A 16126-nucleotide genomic window follows, 5' to 3' on the forward strand; every position below is an offset into this window, starting at 1 on the left:
AAAAGAAGTTTCCACTGAATTTTACTTAATTACATTAGAAACTTTTATAACAAATGTCTATATTATATATAAATAGCAGAAATTTAAACTATGTTCCACTGAATTCAACTGAAATTTTGGCCCAAAAATGTTTAATAAATTCAACTTCAATTTAATGTAATTTTTGTATAATTTTCAAATAATGAATTCTATATAGATATTGCATTTGAATAGATTTAAATGATTTTCTATAATAAATTAAAAAAATATTGCACTTTGTATATGAATTTAAATTATTTTTTGTAAAATGAAATCAAATTCCTAGAAAATTCAAACACGTGAAAAGAAAGTTCTTGTAATAAAGTGAATTCGCATGAAAGAAGCGGAACTTAAATAAATTCAGTCAAATGAACATTATTTTAAGTTACACAGAAGAAAGTGGGGTTTCTATCAGAACCAATTTTTGGTTTCAAGGGAGCTGCAACAAAAAGAAACCTCTCTTGCTGAAAAGGCACTACAAATTATAAATAGTTTCTCAATGAACCCAAAGTATAGATTAAAATGGTTGTAATAGAGCATTTTGTCACTTCTGCCTTGACTCACTTCAAGGATTTGACACGTTAATGATGCACATTTTACTTTATAATTCGAATTATATAATATTGCGCTGGGCAAAATTTGATAAAGAAACTAAAATCATAGACATTAGTCATTTTTGAAAGGAAGATATCGCCAGTGGCGTAGCCAGGGGTGGAGGTTGGGGCCCAAGCCCCCCCCCCCCCCCCCCCCCCCCCCCCCCGAAACTAAGTTTTTTCATCAATAAATTCCGGTTACCCCCACTCTTTGTCTCTACATAAACCCGAAGCCCCTCCAAAAAATCGAAGCCCCCCCACACGAACAAAATCCTGGCTACGCCGTTGGATATCGCACATTAAATGTAAGAGTTTTTAAGGTTATGTTGAAAATCCTATATTTCTACTGCACACGTACCAAAACGCACGGAACTATTTGAAATTGTATAATATACACTTGCAATATTAGGTTAATATTGAATTTTTTGAGAATGCAGGTATTTCTTTCATTCAATTTAATCTGTTTAAAAAAGAATAAAAAAAGTTTTCTAATATTCATCTGTATGACTATTCATAGTATTTATTGATTTCAAAAAGGTCCACGCTTTCCGGAACATGCGCAGTTAAAAACTTCGACACACGCCGATGGCCATCTATCGAATATCAACGAACTAAAAAAGAACCCTAATAAGAGTTCCCTTCCCGGGTAGAAACCCCTAATCAGAGTTCCCTTCCTGGGTAGAAATTGCCTCTTTATGCCTAAACTAAATATTGGCTGTCACGAGGCCGCAGCCAGATTTCCTAGCTGGAAGAATCTAGGCTTTCCCTCTGCTGGCCCTCGACAGGTTATTGTCGTGTGCTACTTGTCTTATATTATTTATATACTCACTTTTTAGCACTATTTTAGCAATCATTTCTATCAATTAATTATTTTCTCGAGGGGGCCTTGTAAAGCCCTCGACAGGTAAAACGGGTAATACAGCTGTGAGTGCCAAAAAGTACATTAATGTTCTTATGCTTAATTATACTTAAATTTAAAAAAGAACAAATTGAAAAAATTACCGAGATGCAAACTTTGAAAAATTTAATTTTTTTCTGAAAAAATTAAAAACATTTGGTGCCTTGAAAATTTGAAAACAACTTTTCTTAAAGATCGATTTAATTTGAAATCACGTAAGTACGTTTAAAAATCATATATAATACATGGAGCTTCAAAAATCTTTTTTCCTAATTTCTAAAGAATCGGATGAATGCCGTCAAGCATTTATGATGCCGCACTCAGCGTGGCATCGTAGCTATGGCGATTAGGAGTTCGACTTATAAGCCTGCGGTGCGTGCGTTCGATTCTCGGCGCTCGCGGATATTTTAATAAACTGCGTTTGTCTTTAGTTAATAGTAATAAGTCTTCTGTAGTAAAATTTAACAATAAGTTTAGTTTTAGAATAACTTGCGGAGTATAGTTAATAATCGAATGTCAATAATCATACGAGAAAACGGAGGAGTGTTTGTCAGAGGATACAGAAAGGTGTACAAAATCTTTAGATTAAACTTTTGCAAAGAAAATGTATTTTACAATTGGATTGATATTTTACTGCTTTGAATCAAAAATTTCTGGTAATAGATTATGGCATTGTGCTGGTTAAACTTTTATACTACTGCAACCATAGCATCACACTGCAGAATTTAAAGCATGATCAATTTTTTAATAATTTTATAATATTTTATTTGAATCAATAAAATAAGAAACAATAGCATAAGCTTTTGAATAAGAGCATATGCATTTGACCGAGCGCGAAAACACCATTTGTTGCTTCAAAACAATATTTCATTGGTTCGGAAGTATTTTTTTAGTGAGGGACTATCTAGATTCTATAAAGACCCTCTTAATAGGCCCTCATTGGGTTGCTTACTGATGACCTCGCTAGCTGAGCGTGACGTTTTCGCTTGCGGCCTCGATAGATTGCCACTTTAGGGCCTCGATAGAAAACAGGAAATCTAGACGGGCCTCTTAAGAACCAAGTTACAATTTCTACCCGGGTTAGAGGATTAAAGCCTTAATTCTGAGTGATGCCAACTTTTACTTGAGCCGCAACATTACTGAACTTCCCGTTTTTTCTGCGTAATGTAGCAGATACATCCAATTTTACTATTAATTATAGACTGAGATGTTTATTTCATTCTATTGAATTAAAATAATATCAATTTAATTTAATTAAATTATAGTAAAAACAACTGAGTACCGGAGAGTTTAATGAGAATTCAAGTTAAAACCTACGATATTGAAGATTAAATACAGTGAATTTAACGTGAATACAAGATCAAATGTAACTAAATTCAATTTATATTCAAAAACGTAAATTAAATTGTTTATTAGGTGAAAATTCACAGAAAAACTGAGGGTTTACTATAGTTCCGGCTCAAATAAAAGTTGGTATCATTTAGAACTTGAGCACCAATATATACCTGTAGAGAGCCAAAAGAGTTCCTTCAGAGGGCTCTTGAAAAGAACATGGAGGAGCATTCACAGACCAACCGCTTGCAAAGTAGGGTTGGTAAGTTAGAAATCGATTTACAGTTATCGACCGATGACTTGAGACGAAAAGTTTCTTCTATATGAATATGCCTTTATAATATAAAGGCATAAACAAATTTCCTACCATACATAACCTGCAAATATGTCATATTTTGTAATTTAATTATGTTCATTAAGTTGTGTCCATCAGAGTTGTATTAAGTGTGTGCTTTAAGCAAAATTTATGTTATTAATTTTTAAAAATGTCAAAGTGGGCATAGCGAAAAATAAGTTCTTTATCAATAGGCTCAATTACAATTGGGATCCTTTAGAACACCAACTAAGGTATCATTTAGAGCTTATTTATCGTTTCGAGTTCCCTTACAGCAACTGTTGAATTCTAATAAACTCAAATTAAATTATAGAAAATTTAAATTCGGGTGAATTTGGCATTTAGCCTTAAGGCTTATCTTTAACAAGAAACGGCACATTTGTTTTTCATGAGGAAACTTATCATTTTCATCAATTTTAGAAAGAAAGATTAGTCCCAATTATTTTCTAGAATCTCATTTTCGAAAGCAAATTATCTTCTTAATATTCGACCTGCGTGCGAAAGTTAACAAATCTCTTTCCTTCATAACTTTACAAATTAACTTTTTTTTAATATAAATAAAACGTTTATTATTATTTTTTATTATTATTTCTGCTTATGTTGAGTTTGAATCCCCTTGATTTCCCGTTAAATTCAGATTTGAATTTAAATTTAATTTAAGGTTATAAGGTTATAAGAGGCTTTTAATTTGACTCAAAAAGAATCCTTTTGCATAAAAAATTATCTTCCAGACAAATAACTCTATTTGCGTACAAAATCTTTTCAGATGACTCAAAATAAAACCGGCAAGAGGGCAATGCTTTTGTTTAAAGTAAAAATTTTCTATGATTGAAAAGGAATCTCAATTACATATCAGGCATATTAAGCATTATAGAATTATATTTTAATTTCAGCTTTATAATCGTAAATTACTTAAATTCATGATAATCTCTTCTGAAAACTGAATAACGAATTTTACCCATACTTTTATTTCCTGTCATTCCTATTCTCAAAGATTTTGGTCCATCAAGATGTTCACCGACTCGACTAAAGTGTCGCTTCCGGTAGGTGGGAGCATCAAGATGAGGCGAGGGCGCGTCTGGACTTTGGCGATTTCTCAGGGACGCACGCCAAGCTGCACAGCAAAAGGGAAATTACAAGAAATAAGACCGCGGAGCGTTTTTGGCTTCAGCGATCATTCGTCTTAAAGCAAGACTGTCCTCGGCTTCGCGGCTCGTCTTTCACGAGGTATCGCAGCGGCAAAAGGCAAAATACAAAAGCCAAGTCATGACCTCACTTAGATTCCTGTGCAATAGCACGGTTATATCTAGAGAGGTGAGCAGAGACTCGACGGATCTGGCGTTAAATTCAGCCGTCGGAGCTTTCAGCGCAGTATTTGAGGACAGTTTCTTCCTCCTTACACTCCGCAATATTCAACCACCCTTCCACAACTCGGCCTCTCTTCTTCCTTGTGGAAATTCTTGCAACCCTCTTACTCTAATGCCCGACCACCCACCCTCGCCCACAGCCACACGGCCGTCCGCCTTAGCGCGTTTTCGCGGAGTGTAGAGAGCCGGCGATCGTCACGCACATGCTGCAACGACCTTTTGCATCAAAAGCCTTGTTTATGGACCGAAGAGATTTATAGACCGAGTACCAATATAGCAACCATCGCAGCACTTTATCCGTACCGAGATCTCCATTCGGGAATTCCGTGCCGCGAGCGCTGAAGAAAATTAATTTTTAGAATAGAGGACAGTCGAGTAAATGGCGGAGTAACCTGGAAGGTCAAATACGACCCGGTTTCATGGTTTTCAATCCACAATAGGAGATAAAATCGTTTATTGATTACAGATTTGATGCTTGCTTCGAGATATCGGATATGTGCTGCATGGATTTTGAATTTTATTATAACTAAAATGGGCTTCTAAACTGAGAAAAATGTTTGTTTGAATTAAACAAAATGTTTCTTTGATATGGGGTCTAACAAATGTCTGTTTCATTCAAAGACTTTTTTTAGTTATCCTTATTTATTTGGTTCAAATAAATTTTTGTTCAGTTAAATAATTATCTTGTTCAAATTAAGTAAAGTTCATGTTTACATTGAATATATATATTTTTAATTAATTATAAATTATGTTTAAGTGAAATAAATCTTCTTTTATTGACGCTTAACCTCACAATTGAGTATCTTTATGAAAATAATGTATAAGCTCGATAATATGTTTATTTTCAATCATAATTATCGTTATATATACAAATCAGGAGCACTTATTCAATCCGAATGTTTAATTATGGTTAATTTCTAGTTGTGCTTCTTATTTCTGAATTAAAAAATCATAAATTATAATAATTAGCAATTAACCAGAGTTAGATATTTGAAGTGAATATCTACTAGCGTTTATGCTTTTACAAGCATACAACGATAATTATAACAGATAAAAAAAACATAACTAATTGCATGAATCATTTTTTTAAAGAAACGAGGTTATATTCAGTTATATCTAAGGTAAAGCCCTAAAATTCAAGTAGTTCTAACACCAGAGATATTGCGTCCATTTTACAATTAATGTTGAGTTTTCTAGTAAATCAGGACCTTTAGAATAAAACAACACCGAAAGAAAACACAAATGTTATCACTTTGTAGCACTATTTTGCACTGTATATTTTGTTTTCATCAAATAAATATTTTCATGAATTCAAATAATCAGATTTTAAATAAATACATTGTTTAATAAAAGTAATTTGTTGTTGAAATCAAATCAAATGTACTAAACAAATTATTTGTTTCAAACAATAACGCAAATATTTTCATTTTTTAAATTAAATAAACCATTTTTTAATTGAAGCAAAAAATTGGTTTCTTTCAATCATATAAATTCAAAAAAAAAGTTTTGTTTGATTCAAACAAACAATTTTCTTAGTGTAAGATACTTTCACAGATTGATTCTCATTAAGTGATACTCTTGATAGGAATGCATATATTCTATTAAATTATTCTTATAAATATTGAGCCGTAACAAAAAATTATTTTGTGCAAAGTACTTTAATCCAACACACTATGTGGGAATAATATTGATGTTTACTTACTTTGAAACACATCTATTTTTCGAATCGACATTATAGGCGCGAATGCGCTGCTTAACGATCGGTAACTTCACACCGCTGAAATAAAAATATTCTTAAAAATTCTTTAAAGAAAATTATACACAAATTTAGTTGGAAACCACCACACACATGCACACAGGAAATTGCTGCTCGTATAATGATTGCACCACTCGTCTATTCTGCACAATTGTATCTCAAATAGCTATTTTGTAAGTTAAAATTCCATTTGAATTAACAGAGCGAAATAGTAATAGACAAAATTCATCATATGAATTGATGTTCCTATTCAGAAGTATTTTTTTAAACTGTACTGGGTACCTGTACATGTGGGATAAGATGAATTTTTACATAATAAGAATGATATTAATGCATTGTATTTATTTTTTTCAAGTATAGTCAAATGAATACTTCTAAAAGATTATTGAATTTAAAAGTAAGCTGAATATCTCGTATGAACTGGCAACTAATACATATACGACTCTCTCCTGTATACCGATTTGAAAATCTTTAATTTTAATAAATTATTATTTAGGTTAAAATACAATAAAATTTTATTTCAACAAAGAAAAGAAATTAGAGAAAAATTTTTGTTAAAAAATATTTATACTTTACAAAACTAATCCTCTTAGCATCAATTATCAGGGCACATTCAAACCCTCTTTTTCTAAGTTGCTGAAGAAACACAACATTTTTTATTATGTTTTTATTAGTTTGCTTCTATTTATTATTATATATATCTAAATTATATAATCTGTTCCGACAATTTAGTACAGATTAGTACGTAGTCGATGAATAATGAAGTAAAATAAATTTCTCTAATGTTTGCCAATTGATGCTTGATACAAATAAACAATCATTTTAGGAATTTGTACTTCTTGAGATATTAAAATAGCTACAATGATATATACTGAATTATTAGTAATCTGATTAGGAAGAATGATCAAATCCAAATAAACAGCAATTTTCATAATTATAGATCTAAATATGAGAACAAACTTTACATAGAAATATATTATAGATAGACCAAGCACGGAAAAAAGTACGCTGTAACATGTACTCGGAAAAGTGATGAAATATTACTCTGTGGCGCAGTAACTAAGCCTTTCGTGCAACCACAGGGTAATTCTTACACTTTGGGAGAAATTAGCGAACCTCACTGCATCAAAGTGCAAGATTTGCTCTATGAAATTGTAAATCCGTATCCAGATCGAATGGGGATGAGTGATAATTTAACAATGTCACCCCCTAATCCCTACTTTGTAGCAAGCGCTAGATACAGCTCGCATTGTACACTGCGCGCGTGTCTCGCAAGAGTAGAGGTTACACTTTGGCTTAGTAAACCTTGCTCCTTCTGGGAGGAAAAATTATAGTTTCGCATTGTAAATCTCTCGCATCAACAAGCAAAAGTCAAATTGTGTCCTAGAATATGTAATATAATGATAAATTTACCAAAAATGATGTTTTATTTTTAATAACTGCATTCAATTTATTTGTAAAATCATGCAATTGCACGTGAGGTCACTTAAAAACGTATTCGAACGCTTAAACGCTATGAAAAATCGCACCCTCGTGGAATTCGAACCCTACCTACCTAAACAACCTAAAACCTAAGCCTATGTCGGACGCTCTAGTTAATTACGCTAATGTATCGCTTGCATTCTGTTGACAAAATCTCAGTCCAGATTTTATGCTGGTAAGCCAGGGCTAATAGAGGAATATATTTTTGTTCTATTTTTTCGTTTTACACATTTTATATGAACAGGTTGATTTACAAATGCTCGATGAAAATATTTCAATTTAATTAATTTAAATTTTAATAACTAAATGTTTCATTTAAACATTCATTTAATTTGTGATTTCTCTCCAAATTCTGAGGCTCAAAAATGTAATGGATTTATTACTTTCAGATGTATTGTAAGTGTATAAATATTTAAATTTAAATTTAATTATCCAGCTTAAAAAAAGAATCGAGTGATTATAGTTCTACTAATTTTCTTTAGTAAAAACCTGAAAGTAAAAACAAAAGCAGCTACTACAAATAATTTATTAAAACATTGAAGTTGAAAAAATTGTTTAAGATACAAGGTACTTAAACCTGATTGATATTCTAACTTTGAAGTTGAATTTGAACATTGAATCGAAGGCTAGCTGAAATAAGAAGAAATAAGTCTTCAAAATGAGAAATTTTAAATGCTAAGAATTTTATAAAACTTTGCTAAAAGCTATAGTAATTATTTATACATTTTTATAAAATATAAGAATGCACATTATGTGATATAATAAATAGTATAATAGTATAATAAATTGCAAACATAGGTAAGTGAAGTAAACGGTGTTTATTTACATATTTTTAAATTGTATTCCTGGAAAAATATTTGAAGAGTTACAGTATACAGAATTAGGTATATAACAAACAAAAACAAAATTTTTAGAAAACCGAGATAGCATTCTGTAAAATCGAAATCAGCATATAAAGATGAAAACAAAAGTTAGTTCGTACCTTAAATGTTTTTTATTTGAGGCCAAAAAGTATGATTAGACACAAGTATCCAGTTCCGAGAAATAAAATGTGGAACTTTACAATCTCAAAGAGATTCAAATTTCGTGTGTTTTGAAAATTGTGTTTAAACAGGGACTGTAAATTTATTTTTCAACTTTAAAACATGATAAAAACTTGCTCCTGAAATATGAGGAGGCCGAATAAGAATAAAAAAGAGCCTATAAAAGAAACTTATTCTGTTCCGGGAAAATAAAAATTTAGTGTGGCGGTATCGCACTGTAACAGTCCTAAAAGTTTTAAAAGTGGCTTTTAATATAAACTGAAGATTTTATGTCCGAATTTGATTATACTATAAAATATAAATGAGGCGAATGGAAACAAAACTACAGTGCCTACAGGTACAGTCGAGAGTGGCGCGAACTCGCGATCTGTCGGTGGTACTGTAGCGCTAGGCACTAGTTCCACAATAATATCTAATGTAATACAACACTCTTCATACATGAGTCAAAATATCTCAAGTGTGCCACTTTTAAATCTATAGTTCTATTTCCAATCAATTTATACAGTTTTCGATTTGTTTTTATATCAAAATAACTCCACTAAAATATTTTTTCAATTTTTTTTTGTAAGTTATTAAAAACCAAAGTTCTTGATCATTTTTTTCAAACATGGATTACTCGCGAACGGTTCATCGAAATTCAATAATTGAGTTATGAAAAATTTTGTAACGAAGTATATTTTACGCTAAAAAATTGTTCTGTAATAAAAACCATTTTTTTATTCTTTAAATAATCGTTTGTTTTAAACAATTGAAAATTATTTAAACTTCTGCGCCTGTGAAAGAATTCTTTCGAGATTCAATAGATTCTACGATCTCTTTCGAAAATTCTGGTGAAAAGAAGTTGTTATTTTGCAGCGCTGGTCGAGTACGTTCGGACGCGCGCGAGTTTTATATTGAGTACAATATGACACGAATTTTCCACTAAAATGAGCAATGTTAAAACTATGAGGTTTAATTTTCTGCTAAAAAAAAATGAATTTTCAACAAAGTAGATCAAGTATCAACTAAAAAAAATCTATTTTCAACCAAAAGTTGCATGGTCAAGTTTTCAGTTAAAAAGATTAATTTAAAAAATAATTATATTGTCAAAATAGTTCACTTTTTCACAAAATAGATTAATTTTGAATTAAAAGAATGAAGCATAATTTAAACAAATTCATTTTTTAATAAAGTGGATCAACTTCAAGCCAAGAAATAGGGAAACAATTGGATGATAAATTATTTTGAATAAAATTATTATAGGTATCATATTAAGTACAATAAGAAACAAATTTTCAACTGAAATGATCAATTTTATTTGATAAAAAGAATTTTTAATCAAGCGGTTCAAATTTCCATCAGGTATAGCTATTTTTTGATCAAAAATATGAATTTTCAACCAAGAAGATTAATTTTCTACTAAAAAAGAATAAGGTGGTTTAATTTTCAATTAGGCTTAGATAAATTTTCAAACAAAGAAATGAATCTTCAACCAAAAATATGATTTTTTAAGAGATTGTTTAAGTATTCATTTAAGTAGTTGAATATTCAATCAAAACATGTGGATTTCCAAAAAAAAATCGAATAGTCAAATTATCATTGAAAAAATTAGTTTTTAATTCAAAAAACAAATTTTAACCAAAAAATTAATGTTTACAACAAAAAGATGAATTTTTAACTGAGCTAATGAAGATTCAACACAAAAACTGAATTTTAATAAAATAGTTTAATCTTCAACAAAGTATAGTGAAATTTTCAACCAAGAAGATTAATTTTCTACCAAAAAAATATTTTTTTGACAAATTGGTTCAAACATTCAACCTCGTAGTTGAATTAGAAAAAAAATAGATTTTTAATATAAAAATTTAATAGTTGGTATTTAAAATAATGAATATTTTTAATTTAAATACCAACTACTAAATTTTTTTATTGAAAATTCATCTTTTTTGGTTTACAATTCAACTACTAGGTTGAATGTTTGAATCGATTTGTTAAAAAAATACTTTTTTTGTATAAAATTACTCTTCTTGGTTGAAAATTTTACTATACTTTGTTGAAGATTAAACTATCGCGTCCGAATGTGCTCAATTAGTGCTGGAGGTCGGAGCGCGGTCACAAAAAATCAATAAGTTTTGAACTACTGCAAAATACAAACTTTCTTTTCATCAAAATTTTCGGAAGAGATTGTAGAATCTATTGGCACGTGAAAGAATTATTTCACAGGCGGAGAAGTTTTATTAATTTTCAATTGTTTAAAACAAACGATTATTTAAGCAATAAACAAAAAATTTTAGGACCGAAAATTTTGTTGCGTAAAGTATACTTCGTAACAACATTTTTTATAACTTAATTATTGAATTTCGATGAACCGTTCACAAGTAATCCATTAAAAAAAAATGATCTAGTTCTTTGATTGTTAATAACTTAAAGAGAAAATGTGTTGCAAAAATATTTTAGGGGAGTTATTTTTATATAAACACGAATCGAAAACTGTATAAATTAATTAAAAATAGAACTATCGATTTGAAGGTGGCACACTTGAGATATACCCACAAATTATTTTTCCATTTTTCTCCGTGCATACTAAGGAAAAGCTTACGTAACTGACTTCGCGATTACGGTCCATTTTTTCGTAACTGACAATGTTAAATTCGACGTAAACGACAATGCCACTTACGTAAGATTTTCCTTAGTACGGCAGATATGAAGTTTATTATAATGTCAATACATCTTTTAGTTTTTATTAGAAAAAAAATTAATAATTATTTATAAAAGTAAACTTAATATAGTAAGAAATAAAACAAATATCGCTCAGCGAATAACACGGTTTGCAAGTGGAGATATTATAATCTCGCCCAGTAACATTTATTTTCCCGGTTCACAATGTACCTCTAAAACTCTCAGTCAGCTTTTGACACAGTACGAAAAAGGAGATGTTACAATTTCACATTGTGAAATTGGTGCGGGGTGAGGCCCTATAGTGGTATACCAGATTACTATTTCAAACTGCACCATCTACTTTGTTTCCCACTATCTATCCCAGTATGAAAGGGGACATCTTGCAAGTTGTAAACTGTATAATTCACCATTTTTCATTCATAATCGGACAACGTAACGTCTACCAGCTTGTAAGTGAAATCTTACAATTTGGAGCAGCAATTTAAAAAGCGTATGCCAACGCTCTTCCACTGTACAATGTCAAACTGTAATAGCTGCTTTATCTATTGCTACAAATGGTATTTCGACTAGTATACTCTCAGATGACTCTCAGATCACACTGCACTCAATACTGTGAAAACTGCTCATTTCACACTGGGTACGCTTTAAACCTCAGCTTTACTATTCGAAATTGTACATCTTACAGTGTACTTTTTTCCGTGAGACAGCTTGTTTCGTGTAAATGAAAGATTCTGTTATTGACCTAAAACATAATTTCTCTTCAACAAATCTCATGGTTTTATTTTAATGAAGATAAAAGCAAGCCAAAATGAATTTAAAATCAAAAATCGATTTTCGATACACAACATATTTGGAAATAACGTTTGTGTTGCACATCTGAAAATAATTCCTTGCTAATACTGCTGCTTGTAAGCAAAACAAAACAAAACAACCTTTTGTTCTGATGTGCTAATTTTGATGGTTTTCTAAAACCAGTTTTTGCAATAACTGAAACATTCATGCGCTCCAGTTTTAATTTTTTGAAATCTAAACCTCCCTCAATCGATATGATAAATAATCAATTTTAACAGGGAGGAGTAAGCTATAAATATTTATTCGGGTAGGAATCCTTAAATGATTCCCAATCAGGATCTGGAGTTACGCCAAAGAGGATTCGCTTAGAATTCATTCATTATTCATCAACTTGTTATTTTAACCACAATCATCCCCACAACATTAATATTAGCTGATATTTTCATCAATCTCTTATCCTAAATCTTCGTACTAATTTGAATCAATTTTATGTACACCATCAAGAAACACTTGTAGAGATTCAAGGTCGTATCTTCAGATAAAGAAATTATCCTATGATTTCATCAAACAAATATCGAAAGCACACTATAAATATTTAACCAAATGTCCCTATCTTCCTCCTACATCCCTATTGGCATTGAATATTTCCCAACAATCCCATAATTTCAATTCTAATAATTTTCCTCTCTCGAAGCATAAACTGACCTTTCCCCCTCTAAACTTTAAACCCTATTGGATTTCTCCAATTGGATTCTCATGCTAAACCACCGCAGTCCGCATATTACCGACCAAGATACATCTTATCTCAGAAAGAGCGTCGCTTTTCGTAGTTGATCCTCGGCTTTTATCGTCCAGGAGATCGCGCGCTTATAACTCCCAATATTAGCAATCCTAGCATATCCGCATAGTTCGTGTCCCACGCGATAAGTCTTCCGATTTTTTTTCAATAGAAATGTCAGAATATTAATTTGAATAATTTACCAGACTATTGGAATCAAATACACACGAGTTACATGATTTTAAAAGATCCACAAGTTACTCGAGTCTTCTCAGGATAATCCAAATCGTTGCGGAAACCCGAGAATCCAACAATTTATCATTCCCGTGAATAAATCCCCTGCACCTTATTTAGCAGCTATTATACGAGAAAAGCGAATATCTCGACCGGAATATCTCCCGTTCGGCACGGCTTTGGTAATAAAACGATTCACGATCTTCTTCGTCTGCACTGATCCCAGCTTACCCCTTCTGTACCCTTTCTGTTCTCTGCTGGCTACCCTTTCTGCGACCCCCTCTTACCATTTCCTCAACCACCCCTCGTATTCAACGATTACTCTTGTCCCTACCCCTTTCATCCATTCACCCATCTCTCTCGCTCACCCAAATTGAGCCTTTTATTCCTTCACCTCTCTCTTTCTCGGTCATCTTCCTCCTCCCCTCCCACTCCCTAGCACAAAGATCTGCTCTCAAAGTAGAGACCCCCTCTTTCTTTCATCGACGTAAAGTCACAGAAGAAGCCGAGCTGAGGAATATACTTGGCTGTTGAAGTGGGGAGCAGTGAGCTATGGAGGCGGGGCTTAACTGAGACACACCTCCCGTTGCCTTTTTCCCAGCTCGTTTTCCCTTCCCTGGCGCACGTCAAATGTTTTTCGCCGCGGATTATGACGCAGTCTGCGCGATTATGACCACCGCTCTCCGCGCCAGGGGCAACAATTTTTTCTCTTTTTCAACCTCCCTTCCTCCGCAACCCCTCCTAATACAATCGTGGTATCGCTATCGCACTTTCTTTCTTCGGCTGTGCCGTTCCTTCTTTCTCTTACTCTCAATAAAGTGAGAGTGTAGACTGTAGAGAGAGCAACAGAACTCTGCTTGCGACGTTTGGAGTTTTGTAGATCTTCTCTCCTTTTTCCTGCCTTATACTTTTCTCCAACACCAATTTTTTTGTCGTTTATGTCGTCTTGCTTTTCTTGGAGATATATCCGCTCAAGAATATCGCTGTCAGACCGGAACGCGGGAATCGCCTGGAAATCTTGGGAATTATATAACTGAGTGTCATGAGACTTCGAATCGCACTTGTAAATCGGATGTCTTACGTGATATTCGCTAATGGGAAGGATAACTGATGGGAGAGGAAAGTTTTTTTTTCTTCGTTTTGTAATTCAGTTGTATTTAGGAATTAACCATAACAAAATAGGAAAATTTTCAATATTATAAAATGTGTATAGAGTTAATATCATATTATGATATCGGCAATTACTGTAAGGGTTTATGTATACACTGAAATAAATGAATTGCTGGTACAATCATATTGCGCGTTAAATCAGCCATCGATATGTCTATTCCAGCTATACAGATTGCTGATCTAACCCGCAATATAACTGTATCAGCAATTCATTTCTTTCAGTGTAATTGTCATGGAACGAGTATTGAAATCTGCCATATTGATTTACTCACCTGTTGTATAATTTTCATTATCATTAAAGTATTATTATTGTTTATCTATATTCTAAAATCGTAACACAATTTATTCTCCTCATATAATTTTACGATTTGAAAAGTAAAAGTAATAAGTCGAGCAAGAATCTTCTTACTTTTTCATAGTAAATCAAAAATTCAGTAACATAATTTACTTCCTTTGGAAATTATTAATACACATTCATTACATATTTTTTAATGAATATATTTTCATAATTAAAAAGTAGAGTAATTTACAAAATTAGTATTAAATAATAATTATTATAAGTTTAAATAACTTTCAATTATATCATGTGTTTTTTCTTTGGTTGTATAATTTAATTTTAGTTTCGAAAAAATAATTTACATTTTTAAATATTTTTTAATCATTTGTATTCAAGAAATAATAGTAGAATTTCCTTTTTCTTAAAAATGAGGCGTAATTATTCAGGGAAATTATATGTACCTAAAGTCTGAACATGCTTTTGCTTTCAACCAAATTTAATCGAAAGACAAACATTTTGACATTTCAGAAAGTTTCTGTTTCAACATAGTCTGTACTATATTAAACGTATAATTAAAGCTAGAGGGGATATTGTAGTTGTTTCTATATTGATTGACCGGAATATTCATTCGATCTAGGGTATTTCGTGTCACATATACGATTTCCTATGACATCGTGTAATTCTTTATTGCAGTTCTCCATGTCAGAAAAATAATACTATTTCACGTTAGCTGAATTCCTGAAACGAATTAAACAAACATATTACTCATCGCGAAACCTGCCTTTGGCAGAGTCCCTGGAATGCTTTCTATAGATCGCATAAAAGCGAAATCAAATTTTTAAATCCAACCTTAGTTATCCAAAAGAAGCAGAGAATATTACGCACAAAAATAATCGCCGTACCGAAATTTCCCCATCTTTACCTATTTGAAGTTGGGTTCCGATGGGCTCCCTATCAGAATATCTAGTCTAGAAAAAACTGGTTGGGGCCCATATCAGTGCCTCGTATAGGTATGACAAATCTATCTGTATCCTGTTTTTTTATGAAACAATGCCAACTTGACGAAAAACTGTAAATGTTCAGAAAAAATTACATTTCCTATCATTGCAAAAAGTTATAATGTAATCTACAGCAGAAAAAAACGAAATATTACAGGAAGAACAATTTCAATCGACTAAAATTATTTATTTAAATTTATGTTATTGATATGCCTATTAATAGTTCCTATATTTTACATTTAAATAACGTCGTATAACAATATATATTAAATTCAAAAAAGAGAGTTTTAAATTTGTTGAGCTCTAGCTTATGAGTATGGCTTTTTCATCGAGTTTCAACTCGTACGTTTGGCGTAATGGTGTAGACTTCCGACTTCTAGGGGATATAATGTTTAA

At 31.7% G+C, this 16126-nt stretch overlaps 1 long non-coding RNA gene across 1 annotated transcript in view; it reads right to left on the reverse strand.

The window, feature by feature from the left end:
* Nucleotides 1–15085: 15085 nt before the first annotated feature.
* The window catches only part of LOC117169640, a 5836-nt gene continuing 4795 nt past the window's right edge, over nt 15086–16126 (reverse strand). The window contains exon 3 of the long non-coding RNA XR_004466692.1: nt 15086–15470. This is a non-coding gene — a long non-coding RNA (uncharacterized LOC117169640). The remainder of the gene's footprint in view (nt 15471–16126) is intronic.

This window comes from Belonocnema kinseyi, chromosome 3 (genome assembly GCF_010883055.1).
Source record: "Belonocnema kinseyi isolate 2016_QV_RU_SX_M_011 chromosome 3, B_treatae_v1, whole genome shotgun sequence".
Classification (NCBI taxonomy): domain Eukaryota; kingdom Metazoa; phylum Arthropoda; class Insecta; order Hymenoptera; family Cynipidae; genus Belonocnema; species Belonocnema kinseyi.